This window comes from Zootoca vivipara, chromosome 2, assembly GCF_965207765.1.
Source record: "Zootoca vivipara chromosome 2, rZooViv2.hap1.1, whole genome shotgun sequence".
NCBI lineage: Eukaryota > Metazoa > Chordata > Lepidosauria > Squamata > Lacertidae > Zootoca > Zootoca vivipara.
Genome location: NC_142584.1, coordinates 15,493,182 through 15,509,066, shown reverse-complemented (window position 1 = coordinate 15,509,066; position 15,885 = coordinate 15,493,182).

Sequence of the window (15,885 nt, the reverse complement as noted above, 5' to 3'; positions counted from 1 at the left end):
ATGGGGCAGTTTAACAGGGTGTTGTTGTTTTTTTGCTACTGGATATTATTATATTGTAGGATAGCCAAGCACAGCTGGTGACCTGCCAACCACATATGGCAACCCACCAGGGGCTTGATACACCTCCTGTTTGTGCGGCCTGCCTGGGACTCCCAAAACAGAGGGGTAATGAAGCCCCTGGCAAGCCATATTGCATTGGCAGGTGTTGTGCAATCAACTTGATGGATCACAGGTTGTGTAGGCGTGCTGTAAGACTTCCTAAATATGGATAGACTATTACTGATTGCATTTCACGATGCTGGCCCTTCTTCAGTTATCGAGCTTGTGCACACTTGTGCATAGGGCAGAGAAGGTTGCTCTTTTATGGAGTGGCATCCTCTTTCACACCCTCCAACATTTCTCCGATGAAAATAGAGAAGTCCTATTCAGTAGTAGTAGTAGGGACACAGGTGGTGCTGTGGGTTGAACCACAGAGCCTAGGGCTTGCTGATCAGAAGGTCGGTGGGTTCGAATCCCCGCGACGGGGTGAGCTCCCGTTGCTCGGTCCCGGCTCCTGCCAACCTAGCAGTTCGAAAGCACGTCAAAGTGCAAGTAGATAAATAGGTACCGCTCCGGCGGGAAGGTAAACGGTGTTTCTGTGTGCTGCTCTGGTTCGCCAGAAGTGGCTTTGTCATGCTGGCCACATGATCTGGAAGCTGTACGCCGGCTCCCTCGGCCAATAACGCGAGATAAGTGCCGCAATCCCAGAGTCGGTCATGACTGGACCTAATGGTCAGGGGTCCCTTTACCTTTATTCAGTAGTAGTAGTAGTAGTAGTAGTAGTAGTAGTAGTAGTAGTAATTTTACTATTTATATCCTGTCCATCTTACTGGGTTGCCCCAGCCACTCTGGGTGGCTTCCAACATATTTAAATATAACATTTAAAAACTTCCCTATATAGTGGTACCTTGGTTTTTGAACGTCTTGGAAGTCGAACAGTCTTCCAGAACAGATTACGTTCGAAAACCGAGGTACCACTTTACAGTGCTGTCTTCAGATGGCTCAGGGGTCGCATAACTCCATACCCTCCAACATTTCTCTGATGAAAATAGGGACATCCCATTCCACAATGATAATTTTACAATTTATACACCACACATCTAACTGGGTTGCCCCAGCCACTCTGAGCAGCTTCCAACATATATAAAAACATAATAAAAACATTTTTTAAAAAATAAAAAAAAACCTTCCCTATGCAGGATTGCCTTCAGATGGCTCGGGGGCTGGATAACTCCATACCCTCCAAGGAAGGGTAAGGAAAAGTGGGACATTCTGGGATGGCTTCTCTAAATCAGGGATGTCCCTGGAAATAGGGACACTTGGGGGGTCTGGGACCAAAATATGAGTCCCAAAGTTTGTTTCTACATTAGAAAGATGTCCCCAATTCTTCTGCCTCCAGGTATTAGTTTTTGAGTGACCTTTATGGCGTCTATTGTTAAATTCCAGTGGTTTTCTAAATAGCAATTGTAATCTCTCCAAAGGAAAAACTGAAATTGCCTGCTTGTAGAGCATTGGGTTACACTGAAGCCTAGCAGCTATTCAGTTCATTTGTCTCCTCCTCCTGCGTGGCTGAAAAGTTGATCTTGAAGACTGGTGTCTAATGGGAAAAAGAATATATTGCTTTCAGTTTCCCAAAACACCGCAGAATTCTCATCTGTCGCTGGTTTCAAATTCTCATTGCAATAAAAGAGAGGGCTAACCTCTCTTCTTACTTAATATAGGACTCTTAGGTTGTTGCGTTGCTGGAGATATGTGTGTGGGTGCATACACACACTGCACAGAAATTTTGCAATGTGGAAAGTTTCCAGGGATTCGCTCCCCCTCCCAAAACCAGGGAGAAAATACACACAAAAATGTTGTTGTTGTTGTTTTAAAAAATTACTGAACATGTCCCAACTTTGCTACAAGGTTATATTACAACTCACTAAGAGGTAAGTTGTATTTCTCATTCTCTATTTTTTTTAAAAAACAACAACAACACTATTCTTACTGTTTTGTTTGTTATTATGTTAAGCACTTTTGTGTGCTTATACTGTAAACCACCTTGTGATCCTCTCATGAAGGGCAATATAAAAATCTAATAAATAATAATAAAATAATTGAATGAATTTATTCATGTATGTGACTACAGAGGCAAGAATGTTATTTGTCCAAAAATGGAAAGAAGCAGAAGTCCCAGCAAAGGAAGAATGGATACAAAAACCTCATATTCCATATGAAGAAATGGTGAAACTTACCGAAAAAATAAGAAATCAAGACAAAACCACTTCCGCATCCTCACGGAGGTGATGTTGTGGGCTGGCCCCGAGCGAACTCTCACGATGGGGGCTGAGAGCTCAGCCCCTTCGCGAGATGGGAGTTCCCACCTCTGTCAGACCCGGGCTGCCCAACAGGGTTGGCCGGGAGGCGGGGCTTTGCGTCTTTTAAACCGGCCGGAGGCAGGAACTCAACCTTTCCTGCCCCAGCTCCCAACCCGATCGGATCAAATAAGAAATCAAGACAACAAACTTTTTATTTAAAAAATGGAAATGGTTTATTGAATATGTACAAATAAATTGTAAACGGATAAGGACATTGGCAGGATTGTTGTAATAACTCGCCATTCTATAAGGGTAAATAATTAAAGTAGATGAATAAAAGAATAAGTTAAGTTAATTTAGAATATGCAGGAAATGATGAATATAAATTTAAGGAACCGCAGAAAGAGGAGGAAGGAAGTCGAGTTTTGAAATGTTAAAATGACTGTGAAACTATTGAAATGTATATAACTGAAAATTACAAAATTAAAATTAACACAAATTAAAATATAACAAGAATGTACACTACACATATCACCCCAAACTGAACTTCGCATGCTACCTGCCCTCAAAGCCTGCTTATTTCTAAAAGCCTTTTCCTGGCCTAGATATAAGTGATGGCAAAAGCTTTCCCTGCTATATTTCTTTTGTTTTGGCTGATGTTCATGGGTGCAAAACCAGGGGGTGGGAGCAGGAAATGGCTACCCTACTGTTTTTAAAAAGAACTAATTGTATGTGCCGTCTCATGAGGATGGTCAGCCCTGCTCTTGCTTTCTCTGTGGAATTTGCATAGGGCTATTTTATTATAGTCTTGGTGAAAACATCCAGGCCAGTGAGCTACAGCCCGATAATTTATACCTGACACATTAAGCAGCACTCGGCTTTCAGCCTTATTCTAACAATGCTCTCTGAGTGAATAACTGCCCTCTAACTCACGGGCTGGAGTATCTTGTTGCTAATACATCAAGTTCCTATCTAATTGTGGCAGTAAACAGACGTGATTTTCTGCACAAGAGAAAATAAGGGGCAAATGTATCAAAATACATAATCATAACATTGTAGAGCTGGAAGGGACCTTGAGGGTCATCTAGTTCAATTTCTTAGAAACACAGGAATCTCAACTAAAGCATCCTTGACAGATGGCCACTCAACCTCTGCTTAAAAACCTACAATGAAGGAGAATCCACCACCTTCTGAAGGAGTCTGTTCCTGTCAGAAAGTTCCTCCTGATGTTTAGTTGGAATCTCCTTTCTTGAAGCCATTGGTTTGGATCCTACCCTCTGGAGCAGGAGAAAATAAGCTTGCTCCATCCTCCATGTGATAGCCCTTGAGATATTTGAAGATGGTTCTCCTTTCTCCTTTCAGTTTCCTCTTTTCCAGGCTAAACACACCGAACACCTTCAAGTGTTCCTCATAAGGCTTGGTTTCCAGATTCTTTATCATCTTGGTCACCCTCCTCTGCATACATTCCAGCTTGTCAGCATCCTTCTTAATTTGTGTCACCCAGAACACAGAACAGAAGGGGACTGGTTGGTTTGAGCTGGTTGGTTTGACCCTGCCTTCTACCAACCTTGTCCAGTCTGGGGCCCTCCAGATGCTTTCAACTACAACCCTGTCTACCTTGCCCAGTGATCAGGGATGATAAGAGTTGTAGTTCAAAGTATCTGGAGGGCCCCAGACTGGAAAAGGTTGGTAGAAGGCAGGATCGAACTAAATTTCTCTCCCATACCTTAGGCCTTTCTGGCCCCCAGGATCTGTAAGAGACAAGCCCATTATTATTTTTTAGAGGCTGAAAGTTGGAATAGCTTTCATAATCCCACCCCCACCCCTTTTTCTTCATTTTTGGAAACCTTTTTTCTTTTCTTTTTAAGAATTATCTTCTCTCTCCAGTACTCCTCCTGCTAGGAACAAGGACAAAGTTGCCTCCCAATTAAATGCTAATCTTGAGTCTCAGTGATTGATTTTAATGCTTCCGTGAACAACACACGCAGTGCTTCCAAGTCTGGATAAAAAATGGAAGGGGCTATCATTAATCCTCAAGCCTCGGTATGTAATTCAAACGCTATTTAAAATTGATAAATTCCTTTAGCTGCACAGCTTTTCATGGGAAGTTTTATCCAGAGTGCCGCCTAGTTTTTATTTATTTCTGAAATATTCGAACTGTGGCCAGTTGGGCCTTGGCTGGGATTGCCTAACCCACTAGCGGTTCCAGGAAATAAGAAGATGGAAGGTCAGTGTCGGCACACAAGCCTTGAATGCAAAATGTCCCAGGTTAAATCCCAAGCATCTCCTGATAGGTCTAGGAATGTTCCCTGCTTGAAACTCTGCAATGCAGCTGACAATTAGAGACAACTTATTTACTTATTTAGTTCCTGGGTTTATGTAGGTAAAGGACCCCTGGACAGTTAAGTCCAGTCAAAGGTGGCTATGGGATGCAGAGCTGATCTTGCTTTTCAGACTGAGGGAGCCGGCGTTTTTCCACAGAAAGCTTCCCAGGTCATGTGGTCAGCATGACTTAACTGCTTCTGGTGCAATGGAACACCGTGACGGAAACCAAAGCGCATGAAATGCTGTATACCTTCCCGTCACAGGTGTACCTATTGATCTACTTGCACTGGTGTGCTTTTGAACTGCTAGGTTGGCAGGAGCGGGAACAGAGCAATGGGAGCTCACCCTGTCACAGGGATTTGAACCACCAACCTTCTGAGAGGCAAGCCCAAGAGACTCAGTGGTTTAGACCACAGAGCCACTGGCTTATATAGGCACTTCCTAACCAGAGTCATCTGGGTGGCTCAAACAAGAAAGAAAGAAAGAAAGAAAGAAAACCACCCAAACCCCTATTAACGTACTGTAGGGGTGAGGAAGAAGGCAGTTGCCGGCCATGGAGAGAATTGGCGTCACTGTGCGCACCTCCTGCCTCTTCCCGTCGAGGCCAAGAGGGCGGCACTACTGCAGGGTACTGTAGAACTGCTGACCCTGATCCTGTGAGGCATGGGGTGAAGTTTCCCCCTCCTCCAGCACCTGGCACACAGAGGAAGGACCCCGACTCTGCTAGGCACAGGGCAAAGCCCACGCCACCTTCAACACCTGACGTCTGGAGGAAGGAGCACCAGCTTCCTGATGGTGAAATTGTTCTCTCAGGCATGCATTTAGAAGCTTGGGGCCATGTGTGGGGCACTGATCAGCAGAGGGTAGCACAGATCTCACTTATGCATCCCCCTCTAGTCCTCCTGAGTTTAAAGCAGCTGGCCCAAAACCATGAGGCAGTATATCAGGTAATCGCCATCGCAATCCAGCCCTTAAACCAATCCTGGATTATGTAAAAGGTAAAGGACCCCTGGGCGGTTAAGTCCAGTCAAAAGCTGTTCGAATCCCCACTAACCTAGCAGTTCGAAAGCATGCCAATGCAAGTACTGTAAATAAGAAGGGGGTCCTTTACCTTTACCTTCCCTACAAAAGTAGAGCAGCCAAGCTCCTTGCTACAGAAGTTCAGCCTCCTGTATATGGAATGCCATGGAAGCAGCAACAGTGAGGAGATGGAGGGGAAGGGGTCAAGCAGCACCCCACCCTTGCCCTTCCTCCTGATGTTATGGTAGTTGCACAGAGGGAACAGATGAATAGGGCTAATGAGTCACTACATACAGTATATGGAACCTGCCTCCTTTCTCAACTCCCCGGCCATTGCAACAAGGGATTTTAATATGTTTGGCAGCCGCCAGTATCTCCTCTCCATTTGATCTTGTTAAAATACTTCGTCAGCTCGGGCAGTGTGTGGATTTTCGTTTTCGTTTTTCCTCCCATGAGAGCTTTTAGAGGAAAGCAGAATTTGGGGATTTCTTAAGGTGGGGAAAGAATGCAGATGCCGCAGCCAACAGCTGCTGAAAGAAGCCAAGACAAATTGGTGGGAGTTGGGGTAAGTTGCTAAGGGAGTTGGGGAGTTGCTTATACTTAGGCCAGGTGTATAAGCACAGCAAGTAGGTAAGTGATTGCTGGAATCTTGACCGGATTACTCTACATGGGGCTGTTTGAAAAGTGTCCAGGAAATTCAGCTGGTTTAGAATCCTGCTGTGAGATTGTCAACCAAATCTGGTTTTCTGGAGCGTGAGATCCCATTTCTGATTTGTTTCTGGGCTGAATTTAATCATTGTTCAATCTATATTTACCAACCATGCCCATGCCTAAATGCTGGCAGACCGCCCTTGTTAGTAACTGAAATATTGAAGAGACATAAACATGCTGCAGTTATAACCCAACAGTTTCTCCTACAACATTGGCCTAAGTATCCCAAAACGACCTTCTGCAGTCGAATTCAAGCTTGCAAATGGTTGGCTTTCCTGGTAGTTTATGATGAGTAAGAATTCATTCCCCGCAACCAGGAGAGAAGTGTGTGTGTGTGTGTGTGTGTGTGTGTGTGTGTGTGTGTGTGTATATATATATATATATATATATATATATATATATATATATATAAGAATTAAGCTGCCCCCCCTCTTTTTGTCAGGGCATCAGTGTTTGACATATAGATGAGTGGACTCACAAAAAATTATATGTGGCTGGTTGCTTACTTTTCCAAACACATCTGTAATGCTGACCTGAAGTCCCCATACAATGTAACAATGCAGCATGGCCTTAAAGTCTCAAAATGTCATTGCTAAATGGGGTGTGCAGGCAAATATGACCTTCCTAGAACAAGGAAGATGGGATTCTTAACACAAGAACATAGCATAAGAAGAGTTATGTGGGATCAGAGGAAAGGCCCAGCTGGTTCAACATTTGTGTGTGTGTGTGTGTGTTTTTATACCCCACCTTTAATGCAAGGGTAGTGTACATGGGGATTATTTCATTTCATGTGAGGTAGGTTAAGCGGAGAGGGAAAGTCACTAGTATTATAGATATTAATATTGCACCATTTGAAGGGACTGGAAGCTTAAAAATTGGAAATGAAGCATTGTCCAGACCTATTAGACATTTTTCAAAGTTTACTTTCAGAATTTCTTCAAAAAACAGAACAAAAGCATCAACGGTACATCCAAAATATCCATGCAATGCCTTGTGCTGTCCAGCAAGGCTCAGCATCTTAGAAAGAAAATAAACTTATAATGACAAACATAGCTCTCTCTCTCTCTCTCTCTCTCTCTCTCTCTCTCTCTCTCTCTCTCTCTCTCTCTCTCTCTCAGGCTCTACTGACTACATTCCAAACCCCTTTAGATTGGAGCTGTTTTCCTGGAGAGCTTCCTTTACATCCTCCTTCCAGGGAGTTTGGGAGCACACTAGCCACCACCTTTCCAGGATGGCGAATGTGCAATTCATTACTTCTCACATGATCTAAGGTTAAACACTCACGTGTTAGCTGCTAGAGAACAACCACCTGTTAATTATCAACCAGATGAAGCTCAGTGAGAGCTCTTCTTGCTGTTCTTTAGCTTCAGTGGAATCTTCCGATAAATCTTCATTTCAGTATGAATTAAACCAGTTATACTTAACAACTAGCCTATTGACCCCGAGCAGGGATCTGTATCAAGACCTCCCAAGCTGAAGACCAACACTCTGTTAAGAACATAAGAGCTCTGCTGGCCCATAGAGTAAAGCTTTCTCACAATGGCTATCCAGATAACTATTGGAGGCCTATAAGTAGTTCTCTGCACCACACTAATATAACGGGTTCTGCTGCAGCACACACCAGTATTTGTGGATTTGGGCTAGTGAATCTATTTCCAAAGCGCATGATGTTCACTCCTCATGTTCCTTATGAACAGGAGTTGAGAGGTTCTTAGTGTTTCCTGCTCTTGGATAAAGGTCATAATTTACTAAGGGAAGTCACTTGGTTACCCCGCATTATAAACAGAGTGGTTATAAACTAGCCCTGTGGAAAGATTGGTGACTGCACTGTACCGTTAATGTACGTTCTCATAACAGTGTAGTAAATAACTCATTTCATCACAGCAGCTCAGAGGGCCCACAAACAGGGGCATTTGAGTGTTCCCTAGATTATTCCTAACTCTTGTATATTGGGCAATAACAGAAATTGCTTTCCTGTGTTTCTTCTCCCCGCCCCTTGTGTGTACCTGCTTGCAAAACCATCTCATACATAATGCAGTGCAATAAAACGCAGAGCCTAATGGCTGTTTTGCCTTTACCCCAATGTGTAAATAGCAGCAGAAACCCATTACTCACAATGTAGCCTTCAAACAACAATCTGAGCTCGACAAACTTTAAATAATTTGAAGGGACGCTGGAAACTGATGTTTCCTTGGAGCATCTTTTAGGAGGCTCATCAAACAACTCTCTCCCTCACCCCCCAGCTCAAACGCCAAGAGAAATTGACGATTTTTCCTTAAAGGTAAAGCTGCTCTGATTTGAAATGGCATATAAGGAAACTGTTCTGCGCTTTCTTTAGGAAAATACCCTGTAATTTCACAATTCCCATAGAGGCATTGATTTATTTGCTTGGACCAATTTGTGCTGATCCGTTAAGTGATGTTTAAATGACAAATGCAATAAATGTTATAGCTGAACCTTGATTGTGCACATTTCCTGGATCATATCCAGATCCCTGTTGCCTTATATAAAAAGTCCCTTGATTTATCAGTGTCTAAGCTAGTATTTGGTATCTTGTCTGAAATGTGAAGTATAAATAATATGTCTGTAGTATGGTATTATTATTGAGATGTTTCTGAATGTCCTCTAAGACATTGAAGGAAGGATACTGGAAAGTTTGAGGTCATTTGTGCAAAAACAGTTCTTCCGGTTTCTAACTCACCTCCCCCCACCTCCCCAATTTCAAGCATTTATGTGCTCTGCTGTCACTGCAAGACCTAAAGCAGTAATAAAAACAACGGACACAAAACAAAACTCAAGTCTTGCTTTCCTTTTTAAAAACAACAACAACAGATGCAGTTTGCATACATGCACACAGCACTGCAAACCAGCATTAAAGCAGCAGCGTTTAAAAATAAAACTGGCACAAATGATTCCTGACATCTCAGCTGACTGCGTCAGGTGAAAGTGACCCCACAAAACAGCCTCTATAGCAGGATTGGGTACTTCAATTGAAGCTGCAATAAGTGCAGAGTTAAGATCACCCCCCCAAAGTCAAGCATAACCAATCCCATGCCATGGCACACACACCCCATTTGAATGGCAATGCCCAACAACTTTGGGTGAGCCCGGCCGTTATATCTGACCTACAGAGACCGACACTGGTTCTCCAGAGTATTAAAAAGGTAAAGGTAAAGGACCCCTGACAGTTAAGTCCAGTCACAATTGACTCTGGGGTTGCGGCACTCATCTGGCTTTACTGGCCGAGGGAGCCGACATCTGTCCACAGTTTTTCTGGGTCATGTGGCCAGCACGACTAAGCCGCTTCTGGCAAAACCAGAGCAGTGCACGGAAATGCCGTTTACCTTCACACCACATTTATCTACTTGCATTGGCGTGCTTTCAAACTGCTAGGTTGGCAGGAGCTGGGACCAAGCAACGGGAGCTCACCCCGTTGCAGGGATTTGAACCGCCGACCTTCTGAACATTGGTTTATTTCCCAGCCCTACTAGAAGATGCTGAGCCTGGCTAGCTCATCTGGTTACAGCCTTTCCGTAAGTTTGATTCATTTCAGATAGACCAACAATAAACCAACGAAGAATATATAGCTTAAGCAGAGATGGAAACTCCTTCCAAAAGCAGCAACAGGAAGCGAAGCAACCAATGCTCTTGCCATAGACTCAAGAGTGAAAGGCAGTCTACCAATTAAAAAGTAAGTGACAAAGGATAAATTGCGTGCTACATTAGCCCCCCCTTCACCAATATTTATAGCATTTCAAGTTATTAGCTTTTTAATTAACACTGAAAGATCCAAAAGCACCTAATTGTATTCCACAGTAATTATAGTAACAAATGACGGGCGCAGAAATTAAAATTTGGTTGCTCTAATATTTCTATTTAAGGATGTGCAAACACAGTAGATGGCCTGCTATTAAATGTCCCAACTGTGATGTTTTTCAACTGAATGGGAAGGAGGCACATTCATGGCATGCCGTGCATTCATCTGGGTTTGAGCCTCAAGAGCAGATCATATCCCAAAAGAATTACAAAGAGAACGCAAGTCCATTTGCAAAAAAAAGAAAGAAGAAGAGAAAAAAGCAGCTCCTTTCAACACTAATATGTTTACTGAATTATTTAGCACATACACATTAGACTTTGGTATTGTATTAGGGCTCGAAAGGCAAAGAGCCAAGTTTTCTCCGCTGTTTACGAGAGAAGATAGAAAAGGTGGCCTCATTGCCTTTGAATTCCTGGTGTCACATCTTTGGCGTTCAGACAGCAAAATTCAAGGACACATTTATTCGGCCATTTTCTGCTGGCAGCCACACCGCTTTTTATCAACCTGTGAGCAGCTCTTTTGTTTAAACACATATATAAAATGGGATCAGGGGGGACTGGGTTTGTTAGGAACTGGGAAATGTGGAAATGCTTTGGAAGAAGCCCAAAGGGACAGGCTTCACTCGAATCAGGATGGAACCAGACCATTGGCTCTTAAAGAAAAGGTGGCAGAGCAGCTTGCAAACTGACAGGAGCTGAAGAACATCCAGTTTGGAACAAATCGTTCCCCAGGGAGAAAGGGAGGGGAGTTGTGATGTTTAAGAATCAATTCATCTGCCAAAAGAATGCGGGTTGGAATAAAAACGTGGAGGGTGAGGTGTCATAAATGTGGGAGGCAAACCCCCAGAGAGCAGTCAAATCACCTATCCCAGATAAGACATGGGTGGCATTGTGGTCTAAACCATTGAGCCTCTTGGGCTTGCTGATTGGAAGGTGGGCAGTTCGAATCCGCAAGACGGGGTGAGCTCCCGTTGCTCTGTCCCAGCTCCTGCCAACCTAGCAGTTCAAAAGCACACCAGTGCAAGTAGATAAATAGGTAACACTGTGGAGGGAAGGTAAACGGCATTTCCGTGTGCTCTGGTTTCCATCACGTTGTCCCATTGCGCCAGAAGCAGTTTAGTCATGCTGGCCACATGACCAGTAAAGCTGTCTGTGGTCAAATGCCAGCTCCCTCAGCCTGAAAGTGAGATGAGCGCCGCAACCCCATAGTCACCTTTGCCTGGACATAACCATCCAGGGGTCCTTTACCTTACCTTTACCCAGATAAGTATATCCATGAAGAATATGTGTTAACATGCACATGTGTGAGAGAGTACTTTGATTTTCTGAACTGTGTTCTAAGTGTGATGTTCTTTTCTTTTTCCTCCATCTATGAAGCTTGCTAGTTTGTGTTCGAGTTTGACATTTGCAAAATAGAAAGACCAACTATGTGCTCTTCAGTCTGGTTGCCTATGTACAAACTGTTTTCCAGGGGGGACATCATTATATTTCCAATGAGCATGCAAACTCTTGCTTCCTATGCTATCACCGGCTATTAACAATGGGCTTCGAGAAATACCAAACATTCACGATTAAATGTGCTCCAAACTAGTGGTTTACACCTGATGCTTCTGCCGCAGCTCCTTTAGCGCAGAATAGTCTGCAAAGATCAAGGCACCATTTCTCTGACATTTCCCTGACTGTTAATTTCCACATTATACTCGAGCTTTCACGTGACATAAAAGCCTCTTCAAGAAAACTAATGGAACATAGTGCATGCTCAGCACTCATTTCTAAGTTATTTGATTCCAGAAGAATTCCGTTTGCAACCCCCTTAACCCAGAAAATTGCAGGGGAAAAAGCAGGGATCTGTGCTGCTACACACACATTCTTTATTAGGGTCCAAAGATTCACACACACACACACACACACACAAAAACAGTTTCGAAAGCAAAGTACAGCAGGAATACAGGGAAAGCAATCCAAGGCAGTCACTATGCTTTATCCAGAGCATGTTGATTTCTAATTCTTATTACATCTGAGAGAATTTTCGCCACGGCCAGGGCAATATCATTTGTCTTATCTTCGAGAAGATACTTGAGATAGAAGGTTTCAGAATCTCCCTGGCTTTATAGAGCCCACAGTGTGGTAAGATATGCTTCATACAACCGACAGCCTGAGAACATAAGCAGAGTCTATTCTGATAAGGTATCTGATAAGGCTACTGCTTTGTGAATGGGGAGCATACGGTGCCTTGCCAATCTATCTATAAATTAATTGCATTATTGGTGGCTTTACCCTACTCGAAAGATGCGTTTCCAAAATATGAAGGCGGAAAGAGCTATACTCATAGTGTAAACACCGGGACAGATTTGCCAGCACTGTAATTATTGTTAGCCTGGAAGCAGGGGTTCACATTGCCATTTTGCAATAAGGTTTATAGAACCAGTGTAATCTGGAGACATTGCAAGATGGAAGCGCAGCTCATAAGGAATCAGGTGGGGATGTCAATAGAGGTAAAGTGCTCTATTAATATTTCACTACCAAATAATCCATACTGAGATATATAGTCTTAATATATAGAAAGGTTTAAGAGTTACATCACGCACAGGAGTATAGCGTTACTTCAGTGCAAAATCCATCTTATTAAGTGCAACCTTTGAGGTGACCCTAAACATCCTATAGTTTATTGGTATCGATAAAAACTGCCCGTAGCATCTCCTTCACCACTGGGACTTCCTCGCAACTAACATACAATGAGCTGGGAGGCAAAAGTTGATCCGCATCTTTTAAGTCAAGTGTGTGTGCATGTGTGTGTAGCCAGCAACAGCAACAGGAATTTGTACTTCATGTTAAAAACAAAAAGGGGGATGGAGTGTAAGAGCCAATGTGGTGATGGTGGGGTTATCTGGAGGTTTGGAGTATGTTGTCAATAGTATATTGATCGGGGCCGTCTTAAACCCTGGCAGTCTTAAGGATGGCAGTGGCCTCAGGACCCCCTGAGCCGGGAGCGCTTCCCCGCCCCACAGCACGGCCAGCAGGAGGAGGAGCAGCCCCGGCCACAGCCACCACATCGGCACCTGGAGTGACCTGGCGAGGGCGCACGGCCCTTGAGCTTCCTCTCCTCTCCTCCTCTTGAAGCAGAATCAGCGAGACTCCTGCCTAGAGTGGCAGCAGACGCATGGTGCCACTCTAGGCAGGAGCCTTGCTGATTCTGCTTCACGAGGAGGAGAGGAAGCTCAAGGGCTGCGCGCTACTGCTGCCGTGGGGGGGGGGGGCGGCAGCAGCTGCTCCCAGACACCAGCCGTTCGGCGCCCCTTCCGTGCCCCTGGTGGCCAGCCTTGCGCCACCTGGCCTGGGCCTAGAGATGGCCCTGATATTGATGACACTCAGCTCTATTTCTCCTTTACGTCTGCAGGTGAGGCAGTGGAAGTGCTGGACCGTTGTCTTGCCTCAATAATGGATTGGATGACAGCCAACAAACTGAAGCTTAATCCAGATGAGACAGAGGCTGTGACTGGGTGGTTTCCTAGACTCGATGGGTGGGAGATCGCCTGGTCTTGATAGGGTTACACTTCCTCTGAAGGAGCAGGCTCATAGTTTGGGGGTAGTCTTGGATCCTTTGCTGCCGCTCAAGGCTCAGGTGATCTCAGTAGCCTGAAGTGCCTTCTATCAGCTTTGGCTGGTGGCCCAGCTACGCCCCTATCTGGACAGGAATAGCCTAACTACTGTTGTCTATACTTTGGTTAGATTACTGCAATGCATTATACATAGGGCTGCCTCTCAAGACAGTTCAGAAATTTCAGCTGCTGCAGAATTCAGCGGCCAGCTTGCTCACCGGAGGAGCATATTACATCGATCCTGGTCTGACTACACTGACTACCAGTTAAGTTTCCGGGCTCAATTCAAAGTGCTGGTTTTGACCTATAAAGCCTTAAACGGCTCAGGACCGCAATACCTCAAAGAACGCCTCTTTCCATATGAACCTACCTGGAACCTGAGATCATCTTCTGAGGCCCTTCTTCGTGTGCCTCCTCCACGAGAGGTCTGGAGGGTGGCAATGCAAGGCCTTTTCTGCAGTGGCTCCCCATCTGTGGAATTTTCTCCCCAAGGAAGTTCTCCTGGGGCCTTCATTAGGTGCCAGGCAAAAAAGTTCCTTTTTAACCAGGCCTTCGATTTGATTGATGTCCTATGCGCTTTTAAAATCTGCTCTTTTAGGGGGGTATTGGGTGGTTGTTGTTTTATTTTGAATATGTATTTTGTGGTTTTATATTTTGATTTTATTCTGTGAACCGCCCTTGAGACCTCCAGGTATAGGGCAGTATATAAATTCAATTCAATAAATAAATAAATATGAAATGCCCTCTCTTAAGCAAGGAGTTGGATTTGTGAATTATCTCAGTTTCTCTCCATTTGGTCCTTCTTTTACAACGTCCCCAAACCCAATTTTGTAATTGATATGCATGCTAATATGAGCTGTATAATCCATTGTATTAAGAATCACTATCTGGCAGCATAATTAGATATTCTGATAAAAGCTTGCCAAATTAGCCTCAAATACTTATTAGCTTGGCTGGAGAGTTAGATCCAGTAAAATTATCTATTATTCTCCCATTCCTTCTGCAAATGGGGGAGGGAAAGTTGTCAGGTGATTACGGTAGTCTTTTTTATTATGCTTTCTGATAAGGGGAATATCATTCGGATGACCCCTTTTCTACGCAAGCTCCATAAATGGCACATGACATTGCATGAATGGAATTTAACTCTCCCTTGCAGGGTTTCTTCTTCTTTTCTTCTTTTTTGAAAAAGCTTATTACAGTGGTACCTCTGGTTAAGAACTTAATTCGTTCTGGAGGTCCGTTCTTAACCTGAAACTGTTCTTAGCCTGAAGTACCACTTTAGCAAATGAGGCCTCCTGCTGCCGCTGCGCCGCCACCACACAATTTCTGCTCTCATCCTGAAGCAAAGTTCTTAACCCGAGGTACTATATCTGGGTTAGCGGAGTCTGTAACCTGAAGCGTTTGTAACCAAGAGGTACCACTGTAATTGGAAAGTTACACCATACATTCAGGTCAAAAATATTTCTGTCTATATCTAGAAACTTGACTATAATTATCCTGAAGATCAGGGTGGTGGAGATCAGCTAATTTTCGACTTAGAAGTTTGGACTTGATGCATTTTTTAAAAAATGTTACCTATGGCAGTAAAAAGGTAAAGGACCCCTGGATGGTTAAAGGCGACTATGGGGTGCAGCACTCATCTCACTTTTCAGGCCGAGGGAGCCAGCGTTTGTCCGCAGACAGCTTTCTGGGTCATGTGGCCAGCATGACTAAACTGCTTCTAGCGCAAGGGGACACCGTGACGGAAACCAGAGCACATGGAAATGCCCTTTATCTTCCCGCTGCAGCGGTACCTATTTATCTACTTGCACTGGTGTGCTTTCGAACTGCTAGGTTGGCTGGAGCTGGGACAGAGCAATGGGAACTCATCATGTCGCTGGGGTTCGAACTGCCGACCTTCTGATCGGCGAGCCCAAGAGGTTCAGTGATTTAGACCACAGTTGTTTAGACCTGCATCCGTATAACCTATGGCAGTGAAAGAGGAAGCAATGCCTACCAAAATGCCCTCCGGAACCAGGGCTGGCTCTAGGTAGACTCCTGGTGGCACGGTGCGCCAGGGCGCCGGGCCGGTAGGT